We start from the raw sequence: 20372 nt of genomic DNA on the forward strand, positions 1-20372 counted from the left end.
AATCCAAAGTGCTGGCGTACAGAGACAAAAGTAGGAAAAATGCCTCACTGTCCCAATACAGTACATTCGGAAAGTATTCAGACCCCTTGACTTTTTCCACATTTTGTTACGTTACAGCCTTGTTCTAAAATGGAGGAAATTGTTTTTCCTCATCAATCTACACACAATACCCCATATTGACATAGAACATTAGGGGTTTAAATTGTTTTAGTAAAAAAATTAAAAAATCTACACAAATATGGAAATATCACATTTACATAAGAATTCAGACCCTTTCCTCAGTACTTTGTTGAAGCACCTTTGGCAGCGATTACAGCCTCAATTCTTCTTGGGTATGACGCTACAAGCTTGGCACACCTGTATTTGGGGAGTTTCTCCCATTCTTCTCTGCAGATCCTCTCAAGCTCTGTCAGGTTGGATGGGGAGCGTCGCTGCACAGCTATTTTCAGGTCTCTCCAGAGATGTTCAATCGGGTTCAAGTCCGGGCTCTGGCTGGGCCACTCAAGGACATTCAGAGACTTGTCCTGAAGCCACTCCTGTATTGTCTTGCTGTGTGCTTAGGGTCGTTGTCCTGTTGGAAGGTGAACATTCGCTCTGGAGCAGGTTTTCATCAAGGATCTCTCTGTATCCCTCGATCCTGACTAGTCTCCCAGTCCCTGCCGCTGAAAAACATCCCCACAGCATGATGCTGCCACCACCATGCTTCACCGTAGAGATGGTATTGGCCAGGTGATGAGCGGTGCCTGGTTTCCTCTATATGTGACGCTTGGTATTCAGGCCAAAGAGTTCAATCTTGGTTTCATCAGACCAGAGAATCTTGTTTCTCATGGTCTGAGAGTCCTTTAGGTGCCTTTTGGCAAACTCCAAGTGGGCTGTCATGTGCATTTTACTGAGGAGTGGCTTCCGTCTGGCCACTCTACCATAAAAGCCTGATTGGTGGAGTGCTGCAGAGATGGTTGTCCTTCTGGAAGGTTCTCTCATCTCCACAGAGGAACTCTGGAGCTCTGTCAGAGTGACCATCGGGTTCTTGGTCACCTCCCTGACCAAGGCCCTTCTCCCCCGATTGCTCAGTTTGGCCAGGTGGCCAGCTCTAGGAAGAGTCTTGGTGGTTCCAAACTTCTTCCATTTAAGAATGATGGAGGCCACTGTTTTCTTGGGGACCTTCAATGCTGCAGAAATGTTTTGTTACCCTTCCCCAGACCTGTGCCTACGGACAATTCCTTCGACCTCATGACTTGGTTTTTGCTCTGACATGCACTGTCAACTGTGGGACCTTATATAGACAGGTGTGTGCCTTTCCAAATCATGTCAAATCATTTGAATTTACCACAGGTGGAGTCCAATCAAGTTGTAAAAACATCTCAAGGATGATCAATGGAAACAGGATGCACCTGAGATCAATTTCGAGTCTAATAGCAAAAGGACTGAGTACTTATGTAAATAAGGTATTTCTGTTTTTCATATTTGCAAACATTTCTAAAAAAACTGTTTTTGCTTTGTCATTATGGGGTATTGTGTGTAGATTGATGAGAAAAACAACAACAATTGTATCAATTTTAGAATAAGGCTGTAACGTAACAAAATGTGGAAAAAGTCAAGTGGTCTGAATACTTTCTGAATGCACTGTTTTCTTAATACATATTCCCAACGACTGCTGCAAAATTATTCCCAACGACTGCCGTAAAATCTCCTGGCATTATAGAAGGCTGATCTTTGACTTGGTCATTTGGATAAAGAGAGTGTGTGTGTGTGTTGTGTGTGTGCACGTGTGAGCGTGCATGCGTCTTTGTGTGTGTGTGTGTGTGTGTGTGTATGTCTGTGTGTGTCTAGGTCTGGAGGGCAGTAGCCTTTCAATTTCCGGTCTGTCTGCATGTGTGATCACCCCGAGACAGGACAACCAAACTCCGTTCTTTAAATCAATGATATGCAAACCAGGTGTAGAAACATTGAAATATCTCCCATGCAACAATATGATAATTACTCATATTCTAATCAGCATGACAATAACGAAGCATGATGTAGCTGTGTGGGGCCCCCTGAACAGTTATGATGTGTTATGAACTTTTGAACATCTTGAAGAACAATCTGGCCTCAAATGGCCATGTAGTCTTATAATCTCCACCCAGCACAGCCAGAAGAGGACTGGCCACCCCTCAGAGCCTGGTTCCTCTCTAGGTTTCTTCCTAGGTTCCTGCCTTTCTAGGGAGTTTTTCCTAGCCACCGTGCTTCTACATCTGCATTGCTTGCTGTTTGGGGTTTTAGGCTGGGTTTCTGTATAGCACTTTGTGACATCTGCTGATGTAAAAAGGGCTTTATGAATACATTTGATTGATTGATTATTAACAGTATGATGTAGCTGTGTGGGGCCCCCTGAACAGTTATGATCCAAAAAGTTGTAACATGTGATATCAATAAGGGATCATAGCTTTCACCTGGCCAGTCTGTCAAGGAAAGAGCAGGTGTATTGTATACTCAGTATACAGTGGGGAGAACAAGTATTTGATACACTGCCGATTTTGCAGGTTTTCCTACTTACAAAGCATGTAGAGGTCTGTACTTTTTATCATAGGTACACTTCAACTGTGAGAGACGGAATCTAAAGCAAAAATCCAGAAAAATCACATTGTATGATTTTTAAGTAATTAATTTGCATTTTATTGCATGACATAAGTATTTGATCACCTACCAACCAGTAAGAATTCCGGCTCTCACAGACCTGTTAGTTTTTCTTTAAGAAGCCCTCCTGTTCTCCACTCATTACCTGTATTAACTGCACCTGTTAATTTGCATTTTATTGCATCACATAAGTATTTGATACATCAGAAAAGCAGAACTTAATATGTGGTACAGAAACCTTTGTTTGCACATACGTTTCCTGTAGGTCTCGACCAGGTTTGCACACACTGCAGCAGGGATTTTGGCCCACTCCTCCATACAGACCTTCTCCAGATCCTTCAGGTTTCGGGGCTGTCGCTGGGCAATACGGACTTTCAGCTCCCTCCAAAGATTTTCTATTGGGTTCAGGTCTGGAGACTGGCTAGGCCACTCCAGGACCTTGAGATGCTTCTTACAGAGCCACTCCTTAGTTGCCCTGGCTGTGTGTTTCGGGTCGTTGTCATGCTGGAAGACCCAGCCACGACCCATCTTCAATGCTCTTACTGAGGGAAGGAGGTTGTTGGCCAAGATCTCGCGATACATGGCCCCATCCATCCTCCCCTCAATACGGTGCAGTCATCCTGTCCCCTTTGCAGAAAAGCATCCCCAAAGTATGATGTTTCCACCTCCATGCTTCACGGTTGGGATGGTGTTCTTGGGGTTGTACTCATCCTTCTTCTTCCTCCAAACACGGCGAGTGGAGTTTAGACCAAAAAGCTCTATTTTTGTCTCATCAGACCACATGACCTTCTCCCATTCCTCCTCTGGATCATCCAGATGGTCATTGACCAGGTCCTGCCGTGTAGTTCTGGGCTGATCCCTCACCTTCCTCATGATCATTGATGCCCCACGAGGTGAGATCTTGCATGGAGCCCCAGACCGAGGGTGATTGACCGTCATCTTGAACTTCTTCCATTTTCTAATAATTGCGCCAATAGTTGTTGCCTTCTCACCAAGCTGCTTGCCTATTGTCCTGTAGCCCATCCCAGCCTTGTGCAGGTCTACAATTGTATCCCTGATGTCCTTACACAGCTCTCTGGTCTTGGCCATTGTGGAGAGGTTGGAGTCTGTTTGATTGAGTGTGTGGACAGGTGTCTTTTATACAGGTAACGAGTTCAAACAGGTGCAGTTAATACAGGTAATGAGTGGAGAACAGGAGGGCTTCTTAAAGAAAAAACTAACAGGTCTGTGAGAGCCGGAATTCTTACTGGTTGGTAGGTGATCAAATACTTATGTCATGCAATAAAATGCAAATTAATTATTTAAAAATCATACAATGTGATTTTCTGGATTTTTGTTTTAGATTCCGTCTCTCACAGTTGAAGTGTACCTATGATAAAAATTACAGACCTCTACATGCTTTGTAAGTAGAAAAACCTGCAAAATCGGCAGTGTATAAAATACTTGTTCTCCCCACTGTATATATATACAGTGAGGGAAAAAAGTATTTGATCCCCTGCTGATTTTGTACGTTTGCCCACTGACAAAGAAATGATCAGTCTATAATTTTAATGGTAGGTTTATTTGAACAGTGAGAGACAGAATAACAACAAAAAGATCCAGAAAAACGCATGTCAAAAATGTTTTAAATTGATTTGCATTTTAATGAGGGAAATAAGTATTTGACCCCCTCTCAATCAGAAAGATTTCTGGCTCCCAGGTGTCTTTTATACAGGTAACGAGCTGAGATTAGGAGCACACTCTTAAAGGGAGTGCTCCTAATCTCAGTTACCTGTATAAAAGACACCTGTCCACAGAAGCAATCAATCAATCAGATTCCAAACTCTCCACCATGGCCAAGACCAAAGAGCTCTCCAAGGATGTCAGGGACAAGATTGTAGACATACACAAGGCTGGAATGGGCTACAAGACCTCGCCAAGCAGCTTGGTGAGAAGGTGACAACAGTTGGTGCGATTATTCGCAAATGGAAGAAACACAAAAGACTGTCAGTCTCCCTCGGCCTGGGGCTCCATGCAATATCTCACCTTGTGGAGTTGCAATGATCATGAGAACGGTGAGGAATCAGCCCAGAACTACACGGGAGGATCTTGTCAATGATCTCAAGGCAGCTGGGACCATAGTCACCAAGAAAACAATAGGTAACACACTACGCCGTAAAGGACTGAAATCCTGCAGCGCCCGCAAGGTCCCCCTGCTCAAGAAAGCACATATACATGCCCGTCTGAAGTTTGCCAATGAACATCTGAATGATTCAGAGGAGAACTGGGTGATAGTGTTGTGGTCAGATGAGACCAAAATGGAGCTCTTTGGCATCAACTCAACTCGCCGTGTTTGGAGGAGGAGGAATGCTGCCTATGACCCCAAGAACACCATCCCCACCGTCAAACATGGAGGTGGAAACATTATGCTTTGGGGGTGTTTCTCTGCTAAGGGGACAGGACAACTTCACCGCATCAAAGGGACGATGGACAGGGCCATGTACTGTCAAATCTTGGGTGAGAACCTCCTTCCCTCAGCCAGGGCATTGAAAATGGGTCGTGGATGGGTATTCCAGCATGACAATGACCCAAAACACACGGCCAAGGCAACAAAGGAGTGGCTCAAGAAGAAGCACATTAAGGTCCTGGAGTGGCCTAGCCAGTCTCCAGACCTTAATCCCATAGAAATTCGTGGAGGGAGCTGAAGGTTCGAGTTGCCAAACATCAGCCTCGAAACCTTAATGACTTGGAGAAGATCTGCAAAGAGGAGTGGAACAAAATCCCTCCTGAGATGTGTGCAAACCTGGTGGCCAACTACAAGAAACGTCTGACCTCTGTGATTGCCAACAAGGGTTTTGCCACCAAGTACTAAGTCATGTTTTGCAGAGGGGTCAAATACTTATTTCCCTCATTAAAATGCAAATCAATTTATAACATTTTTGACATGCGTTTTTCTGGATTTTTTTTGCTGTTATTCTGTCTCTCACTGTTCAAATAAACCTACCATTAAAATTATAGACTGATCATTTCTTTGTCAGTGGGCAAACGTACAAAATCAGCAGGGGATCAAATACTTTTTTCCCTCACTGTATGTATACATATATATATATGTGTGTTTTTAGTTTTTTTTCATGCATTCTTTAATAGGCTATATATAACCTACCATGTGTATTTTCTACTCGTGTCTTTGCCTCCTGGATCTGACCACTAACATAGGCCTCCTGGATCTGACCACTAACATAGGCCTATTGGATCTGACCACTAACATAGGCCTCCTGGATCTGACCACTAACATAGGCCTCCTGGATCTGACCACTAACATAGGACTATTGGATCTGACCACTAACATAGGCCTCCTGGATCTGACCACTAACATAGGCCTATTGGATCTGACCACTAACATAGGCCTCCTGGATCTGACCACTAACATAGGCCTATTGGATCTGACCACTAACATAGGCCTATTGGATCTGACCACTAACATAGGCCTCCTGGATCTGACCACTAACATAGGCCTCCTGGATCTGACCACTAACATAGGCCTATAGGATCTGGCCACTAACATAGGCCTATTGGATCTGACCACTAACATAGGCCTCCTGGATCTGACCACTAACATAGGCCTATTGGACCTGACCACTAACATAGGCCTATTGGATCTGACCACTAACATAGGCCTCCTGCACTGCACTAAATTATAGTCTCAACAACATCTCATCGGTGCTTCACAACCAAAAGGACGAGCGTCCTGAATGTTGACCAATGACCAGTCATCAGCATTGGCGAGCACAGGTGGGCGTATCCAGATTAGTGACCAGAAAGAACTTGTTTCATTTCCTCCAGTTTTACCTGGCAACAACAGAGTAGGCCTAATACAGTTTAATTCTACTACTGACTCTTTTTAGCCAGAACAATAGCCTACCTGGTGATTTGATTGATCGTTTTCATATTTCAGGCCTAGTTTGGGTGGCTACTGTCTAAAGATAAGCAGCTGTAATGTTACACTGCCTTCAATATTATGAGATGAAGATGTAACATATTCTGGCAAATTAATTAGGATATTTGTGAGGAAGAACCGGGCAACGCACCCAGCTGGCAATGAACACTCTGCAAGCAGGCTGCCCTCGAAAGTGATGGCAGTGCTCTCCTTCTGATCCTACAACCTCCTCTACCCGAGACAGTGTATCCCCAGTTGATATTGATACAGTATATCCCGAGTTGATATTGATACAGTATATCCCTAGTTGATATTGATACAGTGTATCCTTAGTTGATATCGATACAGTGTATCCCCAGTTGATATTGATACAGTATATCCCTGGTTGATATCGATACAGAATATCCCTAGTTGATATCGATACAGTGTATCCACAGTTGATATTGATACAGTATATCCCTAGTCGATATCGATACAGTATATCCCTAGTTGATATTGATACAGTATATCCCTAGTTGATATTGATAGAGTGTATCCCTAGTTGATATCGATACAGTGTATCCCCAGTTGATATTGATACAGTATATCCCCAGTCGATATTGATACAGTGTATCCCTAGTTGATATCGATACAGTGTATCCCCAGTTGATATTGATACAGTTGATCCCTAGTTGATATTGATACAGTATATCCCCAGTTGATATTGATACAGTATATCCCTAGTTGATATCGATACTGTATATCCCCGGTTGATATCGATACAGTATATCCCTAGTTGATATCGATACAGTGTATCCCCAGTTGATATTGATAAAGTATATCCCTAGTTGATATTGATACAGTGTATCCCCCAGTTGATATCGATACAGTATATACCTAGTTGATATCGATACAGTATATCCCCAGTTGATATCGATACAGTGTATCCCCAGTTGATATCGATACAGTGTATCCCCAGTTGATATCGATACAGTGTATCCCTAGTTGATATTGATACAGTATATCCCCAGTTGATATTGATACAGTATATCCCTAGTTGATATTGATACAGTATATCCCTAGTCGATATCGATACAGTATATCCCTAGTCGATATCGATACAGTGTATCCCAGTTGATATCGATACAGTGTATCCCCAGTTGACATCGATACAGTATATCCCTAGTTGATATCGATACAGTATATCCCTAGTTGATATCGATACAGTATATCCCTAGTCGATATCGATACAGTATATCCCTAGTTGATATCGATACAGTATATCCCTAGTTGATATCGATACAGTATATCCCTAGTTGATATCGATACAGTGTATCCCCAGTTGATATTGATACAGTACATCCCTAGTTGATATTGATACAGTGTATCCCTAGTTGATATCGATACAGTGTATCCCCAGTTGATATTGATACAGTTGATCCCCAGTTGATATTGATACAGTATATCCCCAGTTGATATTGATACAGTATATCCCCAGTTGATATCGATACAGTATATCCCCAGTTGATATCGATACAGTATATCCCTAGTTGATATCGATACAGTGTATCCCCAGTTGATATTGATAAAGTATATCCCTAGTTGATATTGATACAGTGTATCCCCAGTTGATATCGATACAGTATATCCCTAGTTGATATCGATACAGTGTATCCCCAGTTGATATCGATACAGTGTATCCCCAGTTGATATCGATACAGTATATCCCTAGTTGATATCGATACAGTGTATCCCCAGTTGATATCGATACAGTGTATCCCCAGTTGATATCGATACAGTATATCCCCAGTTGATATCGATACAGTATATCCCCAGTTGATATCGATACAGCATATCCCTAGTTGATATCGATACAGTATATCCCTAGTTGATATCGATACAGTATATCCCTTGTCGATATTGATACAGTGTATCCCCAGTTGATATCGATACAGTATATCCCCAGTCGATATCGATACAGTATATCCCTAGTTGATATCGATACAGTATATCCCTAGTCGATAGCGATACAGTATATCCCTAGTTGATAGCGATACAGTATATCCCTAGTCGATATCGATACAGTATATCCCTAGTCGATATCGATACAGTATATCCCTAGTTGATATCGATACAGTATATCCCTAGTTGATACCGATACAGTATATCCCTAGTTGATACCGATACAGTATATCCCTAGTTGATATCGATACAGTATATCCCTAGTTGATATCGATACAGTATATCCCTAGTTGATATCGATACAGTATATCCCTAGTTGATATCGATACAGTATATACCTAGTTGATATTGATACAGTATATCCCTAGTTAATATTGATTTATGTAGCCTATCTTGTGTTTTGAAAATGCATCACCGTTTATGGCTGTAATGACAGGCTACATTTGAGCAGAGATTGTGCGCATGGGGCTTGCGAGTTTGTACTCCTTTTTGGGGGTCGCGGGTCAAAAAGTTTGAAAACCACTGGGATACATGATAGTGGCAACAAAGAGTTGGGTTGGATATAGGAATGGCTACAGTATTTCTTAGAATCTTCTATTTTGACTTTAATTGTGTTGGTCATTGTTAATTAGTGCAGCATTTATTCCAGTTTAGCTGATTACTTCCTCATCAGATCGTGCTGCTTTCACCTCTTCTTCTAATAATTGCTCAACCAGTCTGTGACCGCAGTTGCGGAAAACTTGTTATTTGTTTGTTTGTCTGAGCACATGGCCCCAAAAGGTCTGTGAGGAGCAACTCTGCTGAGGACAAAGATGAATCATTTGTAGAATGAGTTGTCTTAGTTAGGAGTCAGGTCGGGTCAATCCAACACCAATTGCAGTAATGACAGTATTGTGAGAACAGGCCAGAACAACCAAAAAGGTTCAGAAAAACTTAGCTAGAACAATCTAGAAAAGTCTGCTATAGTGCAGCACAACACAGCAGAAAGAAAGAGAGAGAGAGAGAGAAAGAGAGAGATGGGGAGAACGAGAGAGAGAGAGAGGGAGAGAGGGGGAGAGAGAGAGAGAGAAAGAAAGAGAGGGTGAGATGGGAGGAGAGAGAGAGGGAGAGCGAAAGAGAGAGTGGGAGAGAGAGAGAGACAGAGAGAGAGAGACAGGGAGAGAGAGAGAGAGACAGAGAGAGAGAGACAGGGAGAGAGAGACAGGGAGAAAGAGAGAGAAAGAGAGGGTGAGAGAAAGAGAGAGAGAGAGGGGGGAGCGAGCCTACCAGTGTGTTTTTCTGTTTTCTCTAGTCCCTGTTTTCTAGTCCTCCCAGTTCTGACCTCTTCTGCTTGCCCTGACCCTGAGCCCGCCTGCCACACCATTCTGCCTGCCCTGACCCCGAGCCCGCCTGCCACACCATTCTGCTTGTCCTGACCCTGAGCCCGCCTGCCACACCATTCTGCTTGTCCTGACCCTGAGCCCGCCTGCCACACCATTCTGCCTGCCCTGACCCTGAGCCCGCCTGCCACACCATTCTGCCTGCCCTGACCCTGAGCCCGCCTGCCACACCATTCTGCCTGCCCTGACCCTGAGCCCGCCTGCCACACCATTCTGCCTGCCCTGACCCTGAGCCCGCCTGCCACACCATTCTGCTTGTCCTGACCCTGAGCCCGCCTGCCACACCATTCTGCCTGCCCTGACCCTGAGCCCGCCTGCCACACCATTCTGCCTGCCCTGACCCTGAGCCCGCCTGCCACACCATTCTGCCTGCCCTGACCCTGAGCCCGCCTGCCACACCATTCTGCCTGCCCTGACCCTGAGCCCACCTGCCACACCATTCTGCCTGCCCTGACCCTGAGCCCGCCTGCCACACCATTCTGCCTGCCCTGACCCCGAGCCTGCCGTCCTGTACCTATCTGACTCTGACCTGGTTTACAAACTTCTGCTTGTCCTCGACCTGCCCTTTGCCTGCCTCCTGTGGTTTAATAAACTACTCTGTATATTGAACCTTCCGTCTCCTGTGTCTGCATCTGGGTCATATCCTGAGTCGTGTTAGACAGAGGAAGGGAACTGAAGAAAGGAGGAGAGGAGGAAAGAGAGAGGAGGAATGGACAGAGGGAAGGAAAGAGAAGATTGGAGGGGAGGAGGACAGAGGGAAGGAAAGAGAAGAGCGGAGGGGAGGAGGAGGGGAGGAGGACAGAGGGAAGGAAAGAGAAGAGCGGAGGGGAGGAGGACAGAGGGAAGGAAAGAGAAGAGCGGAGGGGAGGAGGACAGAGGGAAGGAAAGAGAAGATTGGAGGGGAGGAGGACAGAGGGAAGGAAAGAGAAGATTGGAGGGGAGGAGGAGGGGAGGAGGACAGAGGGAAGGAAATAGAAGAGCGGAGGGGAGGAGGAGGGGAGGAGGAGGGGAGGAGGACAGAGGGAAGGAAATAGAAGATTGGAGGGGAGGAGGACAGAGGGAAGGAAAGAGAAGATTGGAGGGGAGGAGGACAGAGGGAAGGAAAGAGAAGAGCGGAGGGGAGGAGGAGGGGAGGAGGACAGAGGGAAGGAAAGAGAAGAGCGGAGGGGAGGAGGACAGAGGGAAGGAAAGAGAAGAGCGGAGGGGAGGAGCAGGGGAGGAGGACAGAGGGAAGGAAAGGAGACGGACAGTGACGATGCTACTGAAACGGAGGCAGTTAAGAGGATTCTGTTAAAGCTCCCAGTACACTGTTAAAGCTCCCAGTACACCGCTAGAGCTCCCAGTACACTGTTAAAGCTCCCAGTACACTGTTAAAGCTCCCAGTACACTGTTAAAGCTCCCAGTACACCGCTAGAGCTCCCAGTACACCGCTAGAGCTCCCAGTACACTGTTAAAGCTCCCAGTACACTGTTAAAGCTCCCAGTACACCGCTAGAGCTCCCAGTACACCGCTAGAGCTCCCAGTACACCGTTAAAGCTCCCAGTACACCGCTAGAGCTCCCAGTACACTGTTAAAGCTCCCAGTACACTGTTAAAGCTCCCAGTACACTGTTAAAGCTCCCAGTACACCGCTAGAGCTCCCAGTACACCGCTAGAGCTCCCAGTACACTGTTAAAGCTCCCAGTACACTGTTAAAGCTCCCAGTACACCGCTAGAGCTCCCAGTACACCGCTAGAGCTCCCAGTACACCGTTAAAGCTCCCAGTACACCGCTAGAGCTCCCAGTACACCGTTAAAGCTCCCAGTACACCGCTAGAGCTCCCAGTACACCGCTAGAGCTCCCAGTACACCGCTAGAGCTCCCAGTACACCGCTAGAGCTCCCAGTACACTGTTAAAGCTCCCAGTACACCGTATGTGTGTGTGTGTGTGAGAGACAGTGGACTCTGGTGGGAGGAGCTATAGGAGGACGGGATCATAGTAATGGCTAGAATGGAATAAATGGAACAGAGTCAAACGTGTGGTTTCCACATGGTTGATGTGTTTGGTACCGTTCCATTCATTCCATTCCAGCCGTTACAATGATCCCGTCCTCCTATAGCTCCTCCCACCAGCCTCCTCTGGTGTGTGTGTGTGTGTTTGTGTGTGTGTGTCGTATGTATATGTGTATCAAACTGAGATGGGATTGACTGATCTAGTCCTTCTATAGAAGAGAGACAGCCAGGTTGGTCTGAACCAGGTCTGCCCATGTAAAACAATGTGGGGTTTTGAAACAGGTCTGCCCATGTAAAACCATGTGGGGTTTTGAAACAGATCTGCCCATGTAAAACCATGCAGGCTTTTGAACCAGGTGAGAGAGAGAGAAACGGTTTTATTCAGAAAGTCTAGACATCGCTCTCTGTTGTATGTATACTGTAACTCTGTCGAAAACACAGAGCAATTAGCCACAACAGCCTTAACGGTGTAGACTACAGACAGTAATGGACGGGTCAGAAAGTCTAGTGTTATGGACAGGTCAGAAAGTCTACTCTAGGCCTCTCTGAGCTAAATACGTTCAATCAGACGTGTTGAACACGCTACAGATCAATAAACTGAGCTAAATCAGAGTGTGATGTCATAAAGAGTTCAGTCTGAGCTGGATGTTCTGAAGAGTTAACTCTGAGTTATGATGTTCTGAAGAGTTAACTCTGAGTTATGATGTTCTGAAGAGTTAACTCTGAGTTATGATGTTCTGAAGAGTTAACTCTGAGTTATGATGTTCTGAAGAGTTAACTCTGAGTTATGATGTTCTGAAGAGTTAACTCTGAGTTATGATGTTCTAAAGCCTAATACAGTTAGTTGATTGGTGTTCTCCAGCTGGTTGGTGACAGACACTGCTAGATGTTAATGAACAGTGACTAATGACTTTGTCTTTCACAGCTGCTGTCTATCTGTCTGTCTGACTCTGTGAGGAATGGAAACATATTTTTTCTCCAGTTGTCAGAAGAGCCGTTACTGAGAGAGACATCTCTCTATGTCTGTGGCCCAAATGGCAGCCTACAGGCCCTGATCAAAAGTAGTGCACTTTATATAGAATAGGATGGCATTTGAGACGCACACTATCCCTGTAACGATCCCGGCAGTCTGAGTCGGGTCCTGTCTGGTGACTAGTGTTACGGTTCGTAGTTGCCAGTTTCCCGAGGGTTCGGGAACGCTCCGGGGAGCTCTCTTGTTTTTCGCACCTGCATCCCATCAGCAATCTGCACACCTGGTCCTCATCATCACCCTTCTTAGGCTCTGGCCAAACATCCAGTTCCTGCCGGATCGTTAGCCATGAACAGTAGGTGTATCTGAGTATCAGTTTTAGAGTTTCTAGCGTGAGTTTTGTTGTTTTGTACTTTGTTGGGTTATTGTTTCCTTACCTCCGTTTTTGTCCCATCTGCAGTCACACGTCCGGAACCTTCACCCCACCTCTGCCTGATGGTCGGCGGCTGCCGAGCCATCACTGGACCTAGAACTGCACCCCCAACTACTCATCCACGCCGCCCGCTCTGTCCCTGGATTATTCTGCACCTTTTTCTGTATCTGAATAAACCCTCACCTTCGTTCAACTCTCCTTGTCCTGGTCTGCTTTTGGGTTCTGGCTGAGGGAACTGTGACAGAACGATCCGGCCAATTATGAACCCAGCGGACCTGGACTCAGTTCGCCATGCCATTACCCAGCAGGAGAAGATGTTGGGCCATCATAGCACGGTACTACAGGAGATCGCGTTGTCAGTTCGGAACCTATCTACCGGCCTGATGGAGGTCCAGAACCAACGCCAGTGTCCGGTGGAGGACCCACTACCGGTTTCACCCATCTCGCCTGCCGCTTCTGAAGTTGTGTCCCTCCGTGAGCCCAAGGTTCCGACGCCGGATAAATATGAGGGGGGAGCTGGGAAGATGCCGTTCCTTCCTTATGCAGTGTGGATTAGTGTTCGATCTACAGCCCTACTCTTATGCCACAGACAAGGCTAGGATAGCCTTTGTGATTGAGTTGCTGCGTGGTCGAGCGCTGGAGTGGGCTTCAGCCGTTTGGGAACGACAGGATCCCTGCATGGCTTCATACCAGGGGTTCACGGCCGAGATGAGGAAGCTCTTCGACCATTCCGTCCGAGGGAGGGACGCAGCTAGGCGCCTGTTTTCTCTTCACCAAGGAACTGCATAGCGTGGCCGACTTCGTGATCGAGTTCAAGACGTTGGCTGTGGAGAGTGGGTGGAACGAGGAGTCTTTGCAAGCGGCCTTTTACCAGGGTCTGTCGGAGCAGCTCAAGGATGAGTTGATCTCCTATCCGGAGCCTAGTGACCTGGACAGCTTGGTAGCCTTGTCTATTCGGGTGGATAATCGAGTCCGAGAGCGAAGGAGGGAGAAGCAATGGGGTCCGTCCAATCGATCAGCTTCTCAGTTCCCAGTCGGGTCGGGTGGTGGACCAGAACACGTCGATCATTCTCCACCACAAAGGATTAGTGGAGAGGACCTCTCTCCCGATTCTGAACCCATGCAAGTGGGGCGGCACGGGTTAACCAAGGAGGAGCGTCAACATAGACGTAGGACCAACTGCTGCCTCTACTGTGGTCGCTCGGGACGTTACATCTCCACTTGTTCCCGGCGGTCGTCAAACTGCCCGGCTCGCTAAAGTTGGGAGGACTTTTAGCGAGCCAGTTTCAACCTCTCAGTACCTCTGTCAGACCCCGCTTCCCGGCTACCCTTGTGAACAGGAATCAGAGCTTAGCGCTTAACGCTTTTATCGATTCAGGTGCCGATGGAAGCTTTCTTGATGCCGAGTTGGTGGAACAGCTGGGGCTTTCCAAGGAGCAATTGCCGGAAGCCATTGAAGCGACCACTCTGAACGGCAGTAGTCTGGCACGTATCACGATGAGGACTGAACCGGTTAAGATGCGGTTGTCAGGGAATCATTCTGAGATGATTTCATTTTTCATTCTGCCGTCTTCCCATGTTCCTCTGGTCCTTGGATACCCCTGGCTGAAGGAACACAATCCCACGTTCGATTGGGTGACGGGCAAGGTAACGAGTTGGAGCCTGGATTGTCATGCTAACTGTCTCAAGACTGCCTGCCCCCATTCGGTTCCCAGTCAGGTGATTGAGGCTAAAACCCCAGATTTGTCCCTGGTTCCCGAGACATATCACGATTTGGGGAAGTTTTCAGTAAGCAGAAGGCTCTGTCACTCCCTCCCCCACCGACCATATGATTGTGCCATCAACCTGGTCCCTGGAGCTGTCTACCCCAAGGGAAGGTTATACAGTATCTCCCGACCTGAACGTGAGGCGTTGGAGACCTACATCAAGGAGTCCCTAGCTGCTGGTCTCGTTCGTCCCTCGTCATCACCCCTGGGGGGCAGGATTCTTCTTTGTGGGTAAGAAGGATGGCTCTCTTCGACCGTGTATTGATTATCGGGGGTTGAATGACATCACGGTCAAGAACAAGTATCCCCTGCCCTTGATGAGTTCTGCCTTCGACTCCTTACAGGGTGCTACGGTGTTCACCAAGCTAGACCTACGCAATGCGTATCACCTGGTCCGGATCAGAGAGGGGGACGAGTGGTTGACGGGTTTCAATACACCGATGGGGCACTTCGAGTATCAGGTGATGCCGTTTGGACTGACCAATGCTCCAGCGGTATTCCAGAGTATGGTGAACGACGTCCTGAGAGATATGATCGGTCTCTTCGTGTTTGTTTACCTGGATGACATTCTGATCTTCTCGAAGGAACCTTCCCGACCACGTCCAGCATGTCCGGCAGGTTCTGCAGCGATTATTGGAGAATCGCCTGTTCGTGAAGGCCGAGAAGTGCGAGTTTCACGCCCACACGACATCCTTTCTCGGGTACATCATCTCCAGGGGTGAGATTAGGATGGACCAGGAGAAGGTTAGAGCGGTTCTGGAATGGGCCCAGCCCGGTACGAGATTGCAGCTCCAGAGATTTTTGGGGTTTGCGAATTTCTACCGCAGATTCATCCGGGATTACAGCCGTGTGGCCGCTCCTTTAACTGCCTTGACTTCCAGTATCAGGACCTTCAAGTGGAATCCGGAGGCGGATCGAGCGTTTCTGGATTTGAAGAGGCGATTCACCAACGCACCGATTCTCTCTCAACCGGACACGGCCCGTCAGTTCGTGGTTGAAGTGGACGCGTCTGATGTGGGAGTTGGCGCCATCCTGTCGCAGCGATGCTCCACGGACAGTAAACTCCATCCCTGCGCCTACTACTCGTCGCCTTTCGCCTGCGGAGAGGAATTACGATGTGGGTAACCGGGAGCTTCTCGCGGTGAAACTTGCCTTGGAGGAGTGGCGCCACTGGTTGGAGGGGGCGGAGCAACCGTTTATTGTCTGGACTGACCACAAGAATCTTGCTTACGTGCAATCGGCTAAACGTCTCAACTCCCGTCAGGCCAGGTGGGCGTTGTTTTTCGGACGATTCAAGTTTGTCCTGACGTTCCGACCTGGATCTAAGAACGGCAAGGCGGACGCCTTGTCCCGGATGTTCTCCAAGACGGAGGAGAGTGGGTCCAAGACCGAGACAATTCTCCCCCGGAACTGCGTCGTGGGAGCAGTTATGTGGAAGATTGAGGAGGAGGTGCTGGCGGCCCTTCGGACTCAGCCCGGTCCCGGTAACGGTCCACCCGGTCGGTTGTTTGTGCCTGAGTCGGTTCGTCCTGCTGTCCTCAAATGGTCCCACGCCAGTAAGATGGCTTGTCACCCTGGCGTGGCTCGGACAATGGCGTTTCTTCGCAGACGTTTTTGGTGGCCTGCCATGGCCGAGGATACTCGGGGTTTTGTTGCTGCCTGTCCAGTGTGTGCGCAGAATAAGAGTACCAATCGGCCCAGCTCTGGACTACTTCACCCCCCTTCCTATTCCCCGGCGTCCATGGTCGCATCTGGCCCTGGACTTCGTCACGGGGTTGCCCGCTTCTGAGGGGAACACGGTCGTTCTGACTATCGTGGACAGATTCAGCAAGTTCGCCCACTTTGTGCCTATTGCCAAGCTTCCCTCTGCCTCGGAGACGTCCGAGATCCTGGTTAGGGAGGTGTTCAGGGTCCACGGTTTGCCCAGTGATATCGTTTCCGACCGTGGCCCTCAGTTTACCTCTGCTGTCTGGAAGTCCTTCTGTTTGGCCATTGGAGCTACAGTCAGTCTCACATCTGGTTTTCACCCCCAATCCAATGGTCAGGCGGAGAGAGCCAACCAGAAGATGGAATCCACGCTACGCTGTCTGGTCTCTTCCAACCCCACCTCCTGGGCCTCTCAGTTGCCTTGGGTTGAGTATGCCCACAATACTCTCCCTACATCTGCCACTGGGATGTCTCCCTTCCAGTGCCTGTATGGCTACCAACCTCCCCTGTTCCCTTCTCAGGAGAAGGAGCTCTCAGTGCCTTCTGTTCAGGCCCATATTCGTCGTTGCCACCGGACCTGGCATCGGGCCAGAAAGGCACTCCTTAGAGGTTCGGACCGGTATCAGCTCCAGGCGAATCGTCGCCGGATCCCCGCTCCCACCTATACCATCGGAGATAGGGTTTGGTTGGCCACACGGGATCTTCCGTTACGGACTGAGTCTAGGAAGTTGTTACCGAAGTTCATTGGTCCGTTTGTGGTGGAGAAGGTGATCAATCCGGTGGCAGTTCGACTCAAACTACCGAGGACGCTCAGAGTCCATCCCACCTTTCATGTCTCCTGCCTCAAGCCTGTCTTCCTCAGTCCTCTGTTGCCTCCTCCGCCTCCTCCTCCTCCTCCTCGGATGATCGGAGGTGGTCCTGCCTACACGGTGCGTCGCATCATGGATTCCAGACGGCGGGGCCGGGGTTTCCAGTACCTCGTGGACTGGGAGGGGTATGGTCCTGAAGAGAGGAGTTGGATTCCGCGGCGACAGGTCCTAGATGCTGACCTCATCAGCGAATTCTACCGCCTCCATCCTGGCGCTCCGGGGAGTCCGCCCGGTGGCGTTCGTCGGAGGGGGGGTACTGTAACGATCCCGGCAGTCTGAGTCGGGTCCTGTCTGGTGACTAGTGTTACGGTTCGTAGTTGCCAGTTTCCCGAGGGTTCGGGAACGCTCCGGGGAGCTCTCTTGTTTTTCGCACCTGCATCCCATCAGCAATCTGCACACCTGGTCCTCATCATCACCCTTCTTAGGCTCTGGCCAAACATCCAGTTCCTGCCGGATCGTTAGCCATGAACAGTAGGTGTATCTGAGTATCAGTTTTAGAGTTTCTAGCGTGAGTTTTGTTGTTTTGTACTTTGTTGGGTTATTGTTTCCTTACCTCCGTTTTTGTCCCATCTGCAGTCACACGTCCGGAACCTTCACCCCACCTCTGCCTGATGGTCGGCGGCTGCCGAGCCATCACTGGACCTAGAACTGCACCCCCAACTACTCATCCACGCCGCCCGCTCTGTCCCTGGATTATTCTGCACCTTTTTCTGTATCTGAATAAACCCTCACCTTCGTTCAACTCTCCTTGTCCTGGTCTGCTTTTGGGTTCTGGCTGAGGGAACTGTGACAATCCCTCCTTGGCACAGCAGCCTTCAAACCACGGCACAGTCTCAAGTTATCAAAATCACAGCGTTTTTAAAACACAGTTTCTTTCCCCACCTAGTTCGTCCTTCAGCTGTCTGAACCAAGCCCTGGTTCGTCCTTCAGCTGTCTGAACCAAGCCCTGGTTCGTCCTTCAGCTGTCTGAACCAAGCCCTGGTTCGTCCTTCAGCTGTCTGAACCAAGCCCTGGTTCGTCCTTCAGCTGTCTGAACCAAGCCCTGGTTCGTCCTTCAGCTGTCTGAACCAAGCCCTGGTTCGTCCTTCAGCTGTCTGAACCAAGCCCTGGTTCATCCTTCAGCTGTCTGAACCAAGCCCTGGTTCGTCCTTCAGCTGTCTGAACCAAGCCCTGGTTCGTCCTTCAGCTGTCTGAACCAAGCCCTGGTTCGTCCTTCAGCTGTCTGAACCAAGCCCTGGTTTCGTCCTTCAGCTGTCTGAACCAAGCCCTGGTTCGTCCTTCAGCTGTCTGAACCAAGCCCTGGTTCGTCCTTCAGCTGTCTGAACCAAGCCCTGGTTCGTCCTTCAGCTGTCTGAAGCAAGCCCTGGTTCGTCCTTCAGCTGTCTGAACCAAGCCCTGGTTCGTCCTTCAGCTGTCTGAACCAAGCCCTGGTTCGTCCTTCAGCTGTCTGAACCAAGCCCTGGTTCGTCCTTCAGCTGTCTGAACCAAGCCCAAGAGGAAAAGCTATTTCTTAAAATGATATTTCTAGTCTTTTCTCATTTCTTGTCTCATCCATCCAATGATTTCATATATACAGTATACAGTCTATACTCAATACCCAAGTACTCTTCTGGTGGGTATTACAACCACCATAACTCAGACCAGTACCTTCCTGTCCCATCTACATTTAGAGGACAGAGGTGTAGGGGTGGGTAAACCCAAGTAAACCCAGTCTTTCTTTTTCAGTTATTTTGTGAGAGGGTTTACCCACCTTTTGAGGGAAAATTAGTTGAAGTATAGAGAGTGTTACTTTACTTTAACATCAATTAACATCACATCCATCTAACTAACATCACATCACATCCATCTAACTAACATCACATCCATCTAACTAACATCAATTAATATCACATCCATCTAACTAACATCAATTAATATCACATCCATCTAACTAACATCAATTAACATCACATCCATCTAACTAACATCAATTAACATCACATCCATCTAACTAACATCACATCCATCTAACTAACATCAATTAATATCACATCCATCTAACTAACATCACATCCATCTAACTAACATCAATTAACATCACCTCCATCTAACTAACACCACCTCCATATAACTAACATAATCTAACATAACCTCCATCTAACTAACATCACCTCCATCTAACTAACATCACCTCCATCTAACTAATATCACCTCCATCTAACTAACATCACCTCCATATAACTAACATCACCTCCATTTAACTAACATCACCTCCATCTAACTAAAATAACCTCCATCTAACTAATATCACCTCCATCTAACTAACATCACCCCCATCTAACTAACATCACCTCCATCTAACTAACATCACCTCCATCTAACTAACATCACCCCCATCTAACTAACATCACCTCCATCTAACTAACATCATCTAACATCACCTCCATCTAACTAACATCACCTCCATCTAACTAACATCACCTCCATCTAACTAACATCACCTCCATCTAACTAACATCATCTAACATCACGTCCATCTAACTAATATCACCTCCATCTAACTAACATCACCTCCATCTAACTAACATCACCTCCATCTAACTAACATCACCTCCATCTAACTAACATCATCTAACATCACCTCCATCTAACTAACATCACCTCCATCTAACTAACATCATCTAACATCACCTCCATCTAATTAACATCACCTCCATCTAATTAACATCACCTCCATCTAACTAACATCATCTAACATCACCTCCATCTAACTAACATCACCTCCATCTAACTTCATCTTTATAAT

General features: G+C 47.5%; 1 protein-coding gene across 1 annotated transcript in view; it reads right to left on the minus strand.

The window, feature by feature from the left end:
• Positions 1 to 20372, minus strand: part of st6galnac5a (ST6 (alpha-N-acetyl-neuraminyl-2,3-beta-galactosyl-1,3)-N-acetylgalactosaminide alpha-2,6-sialyltransferase 5a) — a 98181-nt gene that overhangs the window by 25898 nt on the left and 51911 nt on the right. The gene's annotated exons all lie outside the window — the stretch shown is intronic.

This window comes from Coregonus clupeaformis, chromosome 21, assembly GCF_020615455.1.
Source record: "Coregonus clupeaformis isolate EN_2021a chromosome 21, ASM2061545v1, whole genome shotgun sequence".
Lineage (NCBI taxonomy): Eukaryota > Metazoa > Chordata > Actinopteri > Salmoniformes > Salmonidae > Coregonus > Coregonus clupeaformis.